Below are 14133 nucleotides of genomic sequence, written 5' to 3'. Positions count from 1 at the left end.
TGGAATGCGGTTTTCTATACATGATAAAAACATACTCACACAGTACATGTAATTTGTCGAAAACTCTATATCTGGTCAAAACTTTATAAAACTAAAAAACACAGTTGACTTGTGCAATCAGGATATCCAATTAGTTTTATTAAAAATGTATTTTTTTAAAAATGTATTTTTAATAACGAGGTGCTCTTGGATCTAATTAGCTATGCTTGTTACTATTGGAGACCATGTTTTTGATTGAGTTTTGATCAGACTTGAAACACGAATGTGTATTATCAAAATCTAGGATGAGGTCTCAAAATGAATTTGATATTGAGTGAAATCTAAGCATATTCATATGATGATCTTGTGTCTAATTCACTGCGTTTGTTACCACTCTAGAGTACCTATTTCCAATCTGATCCACTGCGTTTGTTACCACTCTACAGTACCTATTTCCAATCTGATCCACTGCATTTGTTACCACTCTACAGTACCTATTTCCAATCTGATCCACTGCATTTGTTACCACTCTACAGTACCTATTTCCAATCTGATCCACTGCATTTGTTACCACTCTACAGTACCTATTTCCAATCTGATCCACTGCATTTGTTACCAGTCTAGAGTACCTATTTCCAATCTGATCCACTGCATTTATTACCACTCTAGAGTACCTATTTCCAGTCTGATCCACTGCGCTTGTTACCAGTCTAGAGTACCTATTTCCATTCTGATCCACTGCATTTGTTACCACTCTAGAGTACCTATTTCCAATCTGATCCACTGCATTTGTTACCACTCTACAGTACCTATTTCCAATCTGATCCACTGTGTTTGTTACCACTCTACAGTACCTATTTCCATTCTGATCCACTGCATTTGTTACCACTCTAGAGTACCTATTTCCAATCTGATCCACTGCATTTGTTACCACTCTAGAGTACCTATTTCCAATCTGATCCACTGCATTTGTTACCACTCTAGAGTACCTATTTCCAATCTGGTCCACTGCATTTGTTACCACTCTAGAGTACCTATTTCCAATCTGATCCACTGCATTTGTTACCAGTCTAGAGTACCTGTTTCCAATCAGATCCACTGCATTTATTACCACTCTAGAGTACCTATTTCCAGTCTGATCCACTGCGTTTGTTACCAGTCTAGAGTACCTATTTCCAATCTGATCCACTGCATTTGTTACCACTCTCGAATACCTATTTCCAATCTGATCCACTTAGTTTTTTTACCTCTCTAGAGTAACTATTTCCAATCTGATCCACTGAGTTTGTTACCGTTCTAGAGTACTTATTTCCAATCAGACTCACTGAGTTTGTTTCCACTCTAAAGTACCGTGTCTCTCTACTATAGCATGCTTCGTTATACAATGAATTCTGATACAGTGTAGTTGTGGCATGGCTCTCGAAATTCCATATGCATATATTTTTCTTAAAAGTATGAAAAATAATGTTTAAAAAGTTTACTGTCATTTTGAGGAAGAAAATGTAAATGAATCCTAATATAAAACAACTGTGTTGCAGCAACTAAAATTACATATACATATATTTTACTTGTACATGACAAAATACTTTTTTCTTTTTAAAAGTATGAACAAAATTGTGTAAAAAAGTGTATTTGAGGATTGCACTGGGCTTTGCCAGTGTCGAACTTTTTTGTGGGAATTTCTTATTGGCAACAAAATATACCTGGCAATTTTTTGTGACAACGCTGTTAGCTGTTTAAACTTGAATATACAATCTTGTCAAGTCATCTGAAGATAGGGTATCTTAAAGAGATGTTAAGATGTCACCAGTTTAAATACTTGTACATGTAGCATGTAAACAACTATCGCCATGTGCTACTGCGACAATATCGTAATTTATTGTTTAGTGTTACTCTGATATAGCTCAAATGAAGACAACAATGAGGGTCACACTGTATTATTATTATTGCTAGGTGATAATTATTAAGCATATGGATAAATATGTGGTCTCAAATCATTCAGTTGTGAGCATAAATAAAACATTACAAAAATCTAGCTTTTATTATTGCTGATGCAATTAAAGAGGCAGGTCTTCATACATTCCTAGACCAAAAGGAAGGAAACTTGAACTTCCAACAAGCAAATCTTACGAATCTTTTTCAAAAATGCGACAAAACATGCAAGAAAGTTCCAACTGTCATGGATTAATAATTACCTCTGCAATGAGCATAAGCATAATTATAATTATCAAAGTTCCAGTTGTTATGGAATAATAATTACCTCTGGCTTGAGCATAAGTATAATTATAATTATCAAAGTTACAGTTGTCATGGATTAATAATTACCTCTGGCTTGAGCATAAGCATAATTTTAATTATCAAAGTTCCAGTTGTCATGGATTAATAATTACCTCTGGCTTGAGCATAAGCATAATTATAATTATCAAAGTTCCAGTTGTCATGGATTAATAATTACCTCTGGCTTGAGCATAAGTATAATTATAATTATCAAAGTTCCAGTTGTCATGGATTAATAATTACCTCTGGCTTGAGCATAAGCATAATTATAATTATCAAAGTTCCAGTTGTCATGGATTAATAATTACCTCTGGCATGAGTATAAGCATAATTATAATTATCAAAGTTCCAGTTGTCATGGATTAATAATTACCTCTGGCATGAGCATAAGCATAATTATAATTATCAAAGTTCCAGTTGTCATGGATTAATAATTACCTCTGGCATGAGTATAAGCATAATTATAATTATCAAAGTTCCAGTTGTCATGGATTAATAATTACCTCTGGCATGAGCATAAGCATAATTATAATTATCAGCATATGGCTTGACTGTCTAAACATAATTAAAAACAAGAACATTCTTTATTCATAAAATAAACATAACACAATTTCTAGAAAACGCCCAGTATTTATTGTACCTTGTTTTTACAACTTTCATTGTTATATTGTCATATTTTGGAGCAAACTGATTTTTATAAAATTAGGAAAGCCCATATATACACATACGTATACAGTAGTCCCCCTCTTATAAGGCCACCCCTACTGCAGGAGGGAGGTGGCCTTATAATGGGTTTGGCCTTTCTAGAGGGGATGACAGATGTGAATAGTAAATACATATGAAGAAAGTCACAAGTACATTTAATTGAAAAACATTTCATATTTTCATTTAAAAATCACATGCATGTTGTGAAATAAATGTAAAACGGACTTTCTTCATTGTCAAAAGAATGTTATGAATAACCATTGATATAGCTTTAAAACTATCTTTATGATTATGTTACAGATCACATAATCTGTCACTTTGCTGGTAACGGTCTAAAAAATAAACCAGTCTCATCACAATAAAAATATCCTTGCTGTCATATCCCCTGCATATATAGTTTAGTCTTTTGTTCCAATCTTCGACAACTTTGTTATTATCATCAGCTGATTCTTCACTAAGGACAGAACACTTATTGTGTCAGACTTGAAATCTATGCAACCATCCGTTACTTGCGGTAAAGTCATCATATCCCATTTCAACTGACAAAATTGTTGCATATTCTTGGATCATTTGACCGATGTGTGGAATTTTCTTAGCACACGTAATGCAAAACCATTCAAAAACCTTGTCATTCAAATCAGGATACAAACATCTCCTGGCTCAAAAAATTTTCATTTCTCCATCCATTCCACCTTCCCACTTTTGCAGAATTGTTTCCTTACCTTTCAGGATATGATATTGTTTGTCTGAGTCTTTCTGACATCACAGTTTTCTGCAAGGAATCTCGACCTGCCCCCCCCCCCCTTCAGTCAGTTGAATTACTTTCGCTTTCTCTTCTATATTGAGAATTTTTCTTTTCTTTGTTGACATGTTGATCTTTTTGCAGTAAGTTAATGATGTTACCATCTACAAGACTGATAAAACAATTTTTTATGCATTTAAACAAATTGCCATGTGTTTTTAAAGGAAGTGATCTTGTCACGTGATTCGTTAGTCGTAGTCTGGTACCCTATTGTTTTTATACAGTTCTTTACACTAAGTGAGAGAAGCCAGAATGGCTTTGTTATGTACCATTAACAAAACACAGATTTGACCTCACGGCCGTTAGGATTTGTGATCTTGACAATTACTGTGAGTAGTAATAGCCACTAATTATTAAAGTGAACAAGCCCAACATCTTACTAAGGGAAGCCGTAAAGGCTATCAAACCATTTTCCTGCTGAGTTGTGTATTGTACATTGATACTGCCACTTCTCAGCTGTTACTAGGCTACTGCTCAATAATTGTAATCTTAACAATTATCAGAGTGACTAAACCGGACATCTTATGATAACACAGCAGTAAGGCTAATCAGATTACATGTACTTACCCTTTTGTGTGGATTAAAATTTTAGTCTTTCTCGGCTTTATGGAATAAATGTGGCTTCTCGTGAGGCATAAATATTATAATATTAACCTTAGTGGTACATGTACTTTAGTCAATACTTTTTTCATTAACAAAAACCTGACATCAGGAAACAAAAATCAGATTACTTAACACATGAATAAAATACTGGTTCTGGATACATATTAAAATAAAATGCAGCCGCTTGTGAGGGGTAAATTTTATATTGTTGCACTAATATGCTGGTTGCGTTAGCCGGGTGGCCTTTCATGAAGGGTACTTTTGAACACAAACTCATCGGTGCCAACAGATTCTGGCCGTAAGGAGCGGGTGGCTGCTGGTCAGGGAGGCCGTTCAAGAGGGGGACTACTGTACATATAACCCAAAAATTTATATAAAAAAATGGTGATAGTGACTGGACTATTGTTCTACTCCAGATGCTTCCATGTATACAGTTAGCAGTCACATGATCAAGTGCCACAGTGAAATAGTGCTAAATAGAATCTTGCATAAAAATTAACCATGACCTACCTTTTCTACCTTACCTAAACCCTACACCACTATAAACATTATTTCAATTGCTAACCAACAGACCTACAGAGAAAAAATCTCTTAAGTGAGGCCAATGATAGCTATGACAATAAAAAGTAATACAATTGCTATGGAACAGACCTACAGAATGAATCTCTTTAGTGAGACAGATGGTAGCTATGGCAAATTGAAACATTGCTAGAACATAAAAAATAAGCCATGGTAACATAGTATTAACGTTAGTTTAATTCTTCAAATTCTTTTACGTATCAAATTTCATGACCATTATATAAAATGTCCCAAAAAAATTCAAACCTTACCCCAGCTTAAAATATTGCCCAACTTAACAACCTCTAACCTCATTTGACAAAGTTGTAACAGGTTTCTGTAAGCACTGTTAAATTTAATTAAAATAATAAACATAATGAATTTGTGATGTGACTAACAAAGTTATTGCTATGTAGTGTTAAGTGAGTTCCCCAAAATGGTATCCACAAAAAAGAAAAGGTACAATCCTTAAAAGAAGTGGTGTGATAACATATAGATCACATGGGAATGAGTCATAACTTAACTAAAATCTTTGATCTAAAACTTGGTCTTGGTGTATTTTAGGTCACTAAAACCTTATTTGAGTAACAAAAGATGCAATAAAATGCATTGTGTGATAAAAGAAAATCAAACAACGAAATATGTCGCTTCATAAATATGTACAGATCTTGCTCATCTAACATCTTGGTGATATTGACCTAGCTACTAGTTTGATGCAGATCAAGACAGAATAGCTGGATATCCTGACAATATCAACCAATCAGATGCAAGATCACCTCAATAAATATGAAATAGGCTGGATATCTTGACAATATCAACCAATCGGATGCAAGATCACCTCAATAAATATGAAATAGCTGGACAACCTGACAATATCAACCAATCAGATGCAAGATCACCTCAATAAATATGAAATAGCTGGATATCCTGACAATATCAGCCAATCAGATGCAAGATCACCTAATTAATCTGTATGGCTCTCATTCATATATCTGTACTGAAATGAGATCCTGATGATTTAAGTAGCAAGTCAGAATCAGAAATATGTACAGTGACCCAGCTATAACACAGTAGTTGTGGTCCATAGAACCAAACAGTGTTATAGACAAACTGTGTTATAAGCAACCAGGTCAGTTAGCTTAAGAAAATGATGCATATACCAAAAAAGATGTCTGTGGGAGGTGTAATAAAAGCAGGTGAAAATATACAGTCATTTGATTAAATGAAAACAAAACTAGTCTGAAATACACTTGTGCATTGACAACTTACATTTATGTAATAAAGTCCATAATACGTTAAATACCATACATGTGTACGAAAAATCCCAGAATTTGAGTATAGATCACGTTATAAAATGTATGTATCAGTCACATCCATTAGAAAACAGAAATAAGATATATGTCAAGAATGGTAGTCCTTGTTTGATCTATGTTGTATTATCAGTAAATAATTGTCACTAAACAATTCACTACGATATTGTTACCAGTAGCATGTGGCTATGGTTGTTTACATGCTACATGTACATGTACTTAAACTGGCCTAGATTTTGGACAGCTGGAGACAGCTATCATCTTGCCACGGCTACCCTAGCAAACAGGCATTTCACAGGAAAATAAAAACACGAACAAATTAAAAAGTAACTTGACGGCCAGATATTTATGGTTTCAGAACATTGGAAATTTAATTTGCAGTTCATGACGTCATTAGTAGCAATCAAAGGCATAAACATTTTTCCTGCTAACTTGTACAGAATGATCAATGCTTCAAAGGTGACCAGTTTCTTTGAAGTTTCAGCAAAAGAAATTTTCTATGAAAATTTATTAAAAAAACTTAGTCATCGTTCGGTTGATTGTACTAATTTGTTCCTGCATTGAAGGTTGGTCAGTTGTAGTTAGTCTGATAGATGAATGAGTGGATCAAAAGCATACAGTACTCGGGACAGATGTCAGCATTATGACATTGCACTGTTAAAATGTTTTGTCAACATGAACAAAGATTCATTTATGTAACAATAGATAGATTCCAGTGCATTTTATATCCTAGTTTGCAGTTTCCTTTAATGTTGCATCTGGTTTTCTTCAATCCAAACCCAAGAAACATGTTTAAACAGCCACAAATGTTGACAGAATCTCCAGATGGTGTATTTTTTCACCAGTAAGGAAAAAAAATCACAATTTGCAACATTTACAAAGCCCAGTGCAATTCCTGAATAAACATTTTACACATTTTTCGTACTTTTAAGAAGAAAAAATGCACAAGAAAAATATGGGTATGTGATTTTTTTTCAGGAGCCATGCCACAGTCGGCTTATGTTATAATTCATAATTGATCTTTTCTCCAAAATTTTAATATACTTTTTACACACTATTTTTCATACTTTTAAGAAAGAAATGTTTTCATGAATGAAATCATGTTATAATGGAGCTTGCTCTAAAAGGGGTACATTGTAATGATGTAGACCTAGTATAGCACCTAATCTTTAGAAGCTGTAAGCACTTTCTAATATTTGATAACACTTAAAAACATGTACAACAACAGGATTACATAAACAAACCCAACAAAATTACAAAACAAGACAGAAATGTGTTTTTGAATGAGAAAATTACATGTGTTTGAAATTTCGGGAGCCATGCCACAATCGTGTTATATCCGAATTAATGTTATAACGGAGCTTGCTCTAAAAGGGGTACACTGTAATGATAATATTTGATAACGCTTAAAAACATGTACAACAACAGGATTACAAAAACAAACCCAACAAACCCAACAAAATTACAAAACACAAAAACATCCTAACAGTAGTTAACATTATTGAGTATTTAAGTCTGTTCTTGTAGTCTAAATAGTTGAGTGTTTAGAGCACTCTTGAATAAGATCACAGTGTCTTTGTGTCTAAGATCTATGGGCAATTCATTCCACATTGTTGGTGGCTTGGTATGCAAAAGAAAATCGGTATGACTTCGTTTTAACAGTGGAACAATGAGAATGCGAGTGTTGGAAGAGGAGCATAAATTTCTAGATGAAGTGTATCAGTGGATGAGGTCAGACTGGTATATTTTATTGGAGCCAGTTAACGAAATGTAGCATAGTGAACATATTTTTTACTTCATTCTGGATTGAATGGGTAGGCAATGTAGGTTACAGTGCAGGAAGAGGTGTGCTTAGTTGTATTTTTTGTATTCTAAAGATTATCTGAGCGGCTGTTTTGAACTTTTTGAAGTTTCCACAGTAGATATGAGATGAACCAGATAATGTGAATTACAAAACTCCAGTCTTGAAAGCACTAAGGAATACACCAGTATTTTAGTGGCATCAACCAATAGCAAATTGCAATGATGAGTCTCAGATACATATTTGCAGCTTTGCATATGTTCATTACATGTTGGTGTAATGAGATGGTACTGTCGAGTGTGAGACCTACATTTCTTACTGACTGTGTAAATTTAATGTTGGCATTACTGATAGTTATTGTTTGGGGCAAATGATATGATTTAGAATGTCTTTGTATGGTGATCTGGATGGCTTCAGTTATATCATTATTCATCTGCAGCTTGTTACATATCATCCATGACTTCACATCAGAAATGCACCTCTCTACACCTTGGATTGTAGCCTCAATCTCAGCTGGGCAGCTAGATTTGTATAGTTGAGTATCACTAGCATACAACTGGTAAGACACCGGCTGTCGATCTGTGTCCCTTGTGAGCAGTTGAGGGCATAGAATGAAGAGAACAGGGCTGAGAACAGAGCCTTGTGGAACTCCAAAGCATATATCAACTGGACTGGAATGTTTTCCATTCATAAACATTATTTTGAACAACAGTAAGACTGATGGATGAACTGAGGTAAGATAATATATATACACCTAGTCAACTTGGGATCAGTGACATGCATCAAAGTAGTTTTTGACTTTCATGAATGATTTGAGAACACTTACTTTTAATTATTTCATAGTTATAACCTAGTCACCTTGAAATCAGCATCAAAACAATCTTTGACAAACCAATTTTTAGAGACAATAAACTCTGCACATTTCTGAATTTAATCACAACATGGCTAGGTTAGGTCTTGAAAGTTGGCAAATCCCCAACACTTGCAGATATTATGATAAAAACATAGCTGACAAGTTAAAATGCAAGTAACTTGCTTTAGATAGTTAATGCATTTTCGTGCCTGTGCAGGTAAATACAAGACTGAAAGTATTTACTTGGACATTGTATTCTGCGAAATAAAGGATTGAAAGATGAAAGAAACTTGCAAACCTGAGTGTGCCTATAATTCACTCAGTATCAGTAATTAGCTCAATTTGGAATTCTCCAAAGTGTCAGATCAAACAAGTGGATATATACTACTATTGGCCCTACAGTCCACAAATTTTGCACATTTAAAACTCTCGTGCAATTCTTTTCCACCATATCTTAGTCTCTTAGGTTACTGTGATCTATTTATACACAATAACCATCTTGGAAAATGGTGCTTCCAGTGCTACAACTTGTAATTAAAATGGTGGCATTTGCAACTAGAAATTCAGTATAGGCAAGTGAAAATTTAACACTATGTCCCCATTATATATGGCAGGGGCAAAGAAAAACTAGAAGCCGGTATATGATGTTGCTTACTTTTTCATTGCTGCCTCACTGAATGAACCATGAGGAGGCTATTTTTGCACACAACAGTGAGATGGATTTGTCCTTAGTGTGATGCATTTAGTTTAAGCATCCTCACAAATAAAGAGATTTTCACCTGAATTTCATTTTCAAAATTTACAAATAAAAGGTGTTACATGCTGTCAGTTGAGCTACTGACTACATTGAACAAGCATTGGAGATGGCCTGCACTGGGGGGGGGGGGGGAAGAGGGGAAAAAAAGAAATATAATTATGTTCAAAACTGACAGGGAAAAAGTTAGTGATTCAGAAGAAGAAAAAAAAAAGTTTTTGAATTTTAACTTTAGTTTTATAGCTCATATCTTGACCAAATAGTTTTGATTGGAATAAGAACAAAAACATACTGATTGGGGTTTCAAAGTCAAGGTCACCACAGCTTGGAGAAGAAAACTGGCATCTGTACAATAACTTTAGTTGCAGAACATACACCTTAATGATACTTTGTGGCTTGAGCATGTTGTGATTAAATTCAGAAATGTGCAGAGTTTATTGTCTCTAAAAATTGATTTGTCAAAGGTCAAATATAAAGGTTATTATAAGACAGTAGTTTAAATATCAATAAAAGAATTTTAATTACAAATTGCATACATCCACCAAAAGAATAGCTTGCTGTTCTAGTAAGGGCATAAAATGCACATGTATAGTCAAAACCTCCAAGGTCAAGGTCAGAGTACTGCAAAGAAGGAACTCTAACGCCATGTCGTGTGTTCTTGACAGTCATCCTTCAGGTCACTTCTTGAAAGGTTTTTCCTTTAGGCAGTAAAGGAACTTAATTGCTTGAAGTTAAGAAGGGTGGCCAATATGGGTAAATGTATCATTTTTATATATTAATTTTATAAAATTGTACTTGAAATAATGCTCTTTAAATTACTGCAAATTTGATCTAAGCTGAGCTAACTGTTTTTATGATGCCTTATTGGGAAGTTTGAACTAACAAGAAACAATTATCATGGGCTGGAAGCATCAGAGTCCATCAAATGGGCGGAATATTGGGTATTGAGCGCTGTTTCGTGTTGAACAACTGCATTGTCCATGGCCAATAATTATTACATTAGTTACCCTTCATCCAAAACTGGATTGCCCATGGCAAGTAATTATTACATTAGTCACCCTTCATCCAAAACTGGATTGCCCATGGCCAATAATTATTACATTAGCTACTCTTCATTCAAGAGGAACCCAGTCTATATTACCTTTTGGAGAATTTAATATTGCAGGAGAAACAGTTATTATCAAAGAGTCTACATCTATCTTACGCAAAATAAAAAATAAAAACTGGAGAACTACACATTTCAGACATACCACTAGAGATACCCTTGGAAGCGACAGTTGAGAAGTTCGAGACAAAACTGAAAATCAAAGTGATATCTTCAAGACTAGCAACCATCCCAATGACATCAAACTACAATGGAACGAGAATCTTGGAAATAGAAATGAGTAAACTACCAGAGGTGAAACGAGCGTTTTTTCTACACGGCTTCTTGGCTAAAACATGATATAAGGGGTGTATTTACCATCGAAAATGCAACAAATGCGAACAGACAGGACACACACCTCATAAATGTCCGAATAACCAGGAGAACAACACAGCAAGCAACACAGAAAGCACAAATAATAGTCAGAGAAGACCGAGGACAAATCAACAACAACAGAAGGAGAAAGACCAAGGAGAAACTCAAACATCAAATCGATTACACCAACAATAACCTGGAAAACAACAACCAGAACAAGAAATACTAACCACAACGCAGCTGCGGAGAGAACAAATACATCACCGACAACAACAACCGCAAGGAAACCCAAAGCAACAACAACATGCAGGACAGAAGAGCCAACAAAGACAACAAGAAGAACAAGAACAGACACAGCAACAGCAAAAAATACAATGCAAAAGACACAAATAATTGACCGGAAAGTACAAGCCCCAATAACAACAACAACAACAGAGATTGGAGCGACAAATGTAACAACAACAGGACAAGTGACAGAGAACAGAGACATAATTAATAACCAGAAGCAAATAAGAGTACAAGAAAATCCACAAGATCCGGAACAACAATTATCAAAAAGAAGTGAAAAATTATACTCCAAAAGAGAAAGGTACAGAATCAAGAGAAGAGCAAAAAGACGACGGCTAAAAGAAGAGGAAGAATCAAGGATGGCAGAAGAATTATTTTTACAACTTGATGAATGTTTAGAATAAAATAAAATTAAAATGTTTTAAAACAAAATAAATTAATGAAATTTTAAAATAAATAAATAAATAAATTAAATTAAAAATAAAATGATAATAATAACAAAATATAACAATATACCATACAACCAAATATACAATATAGCAAACATTTACAAGTAGGACAGGAGGGCCTCCCTAACTGGTATGAGAAGATCAAACAGGTGAGAGCACCCTCCATAAATAAAATAAAAAAGAATAACCCAATTCTGTCGAGTTTTGTAGTCGCAGAGATGTACGTTGAGGATCAAAAGTTGTTACATATCATTGCATTAAATGAGAATGTTTAAGTCAACATATTAAAAGTTACTGGCAAGTTTATGATCACTGGTGACGTTTATCAGAAGTCTGGATTTTACTCCGTATATAAAACGCAAATACGATTATTTCATTAGCTGGAATAGTGTACAAATGTGATTCGTTATTGAAAGGTAAAATGAAGAAATGCAGCGGTGTTTTAGGAAAAAAATTGGTCATCTGCAAAACGAGCAAAACTAAATACCAGAACCCCGGGACGGGGTTTGATTTTTTAGCGCAGCAGCAAGGGTGTATGTGTGTGTGTGTGCGGCATTTAATGTTTCGCCTACATCATAAGCGCCATATCGACATTAATGGAGTGTACGTGATCTGTCGACATAAAACCACACAGCATGTTTTGCCACTCCATCACTGCAATGCAGACGCAGAAAGATCGTTTTCTAGAATGAAAAACATTTAATAAGACTTAGGGTTCTGTTTTTTTTTTTTAAAAAAAAAAACAGCTTCATTCAGTCTCGTATGACTGCCAAGATGAATCCAAATGACATTTGTATTCATGTTAAACCCTGCCTCCCCCACTCCATCAATACCGCTGAAGAATTGAGAACAGTTAAGACTATCTCATAATAAAACTGTACCACTCTCCAGTTGATTTCAAAGACAGAAATTTAGTATATAGTTTTTATTTAATGTCTATGTGTTTGCGTTTATGTGAGTGTGTATGGTGATGATATTAGACACCGCAAAGTCTATCGACTAGTTTTTTGTTTGATATAAATCCTTTGAAAAAAGCATTTTTTAAATAAAAAAAGGTGTGATTTTTACTGAAATGAACAGGAATAGTACACGCCGTCAGTGATGTAGGGGTAACTTCACTGCACTTTAGTTAGTGTAACCAGTTTCGGAAACAGTTTGCTTTTTATAGCACGGTCACTATTACAGAAAAGTTTTAGATACGGTCAATCCGAATGAAGAGTAGATTGTCGCCGGTATTTGTTTTTAAAAAAGGAAAAAGAAAACAAGGAAAGAAAATGGGCGTGGGGGAGACCGGTTTGGAGTTTTAAATGACGATCCTCTAACCTCGAGATATTTTGATCATGAAACTCGAGCTCAAGTTAAATTAAGAAATTACTTCAACACCCCACTCCTGTAAATTACAACACACACACACACACACACACACACACACACACACACACAGATACACATGCGAGCTTGCTTTTACTAAACACGTATACCATCATTGTACAAGCATGATAGGCCAACATCTGTCTTGAGCTGCCAAGTGAAACCACTCAGTAAAGTATCCGCAGGGCAATTATATTGGCCAGCGAAAGTAATGGAAATTTTGATCGCGTTCGTGTTTGTAAGTATATTAAATACTTGAAAGAAAACATTTTTAAAATTGTATTGTGTGATTTTCACCGAAATTAGCAGAAATAGTACACAGGTCGTTCCCATTAATTGCACTTTAATTAGTGTAGCCATTTTCGGAAAATAGTTCGCGTTTATCGCACTGCTGTTATTCAAAGATGTACACGATCTTAGCTATACATTGAAGATCTGAGCAGCTGTTCCAGGTATTGGAAACTTGATTTACCACGTTAAAGAAATATAATCACCTGCAAACACTAAAATGAAGGAGACACAGTTTTCTTTTGTTTCTTATATGCTTAACATAATCAACTTGTATGCCTACCTTTCTAGCAATACCTTCTTCAAAGATTCGAATTATGAAAGTACTTTACACGTGCAATCTCAGCTATTAAAATTTGGACGACGGCTTCTTTGAGCTTCGATTAGATTTCACTTCAATTTCATCTAATGACTATGCAGGGCAGCTGACGCTTTTTTGCGTGGAAAAGGTTAGAACACAGTTAACGTGGACAACTTAATGATTTTTTTAAAAATTCTCTTTGGTTTCCTCTCAGGATTAGTAAGAGACTAAGAAAAACTGGGTTTTAGATTTTTCGTTTCACATTCAATCATCTGCTATTTGTATTCTTATTTTAAATTTAATAAGATTTTGCCGAAAGTGGTCGTGTTTTACAT

The sequence above is a fragment of the Sinohyriopsis cumingii genome, chromosome 18 (genome assembly GCF_028554795.1).
Source record: "Sinohyriopsis cumingii isolate HCF-2022 chromosome 18, ASM2855479v2, whole genome shotgun sequence".
NCBI lineage: Eukaryota > Metazoa > Mollusca > Bivalvia > Unionida > Unionidae > Sinohyriopsis > Sinohyriopsis cumingii.
This window is presented reverse-complemented; position numbering follows the sequence as displayed.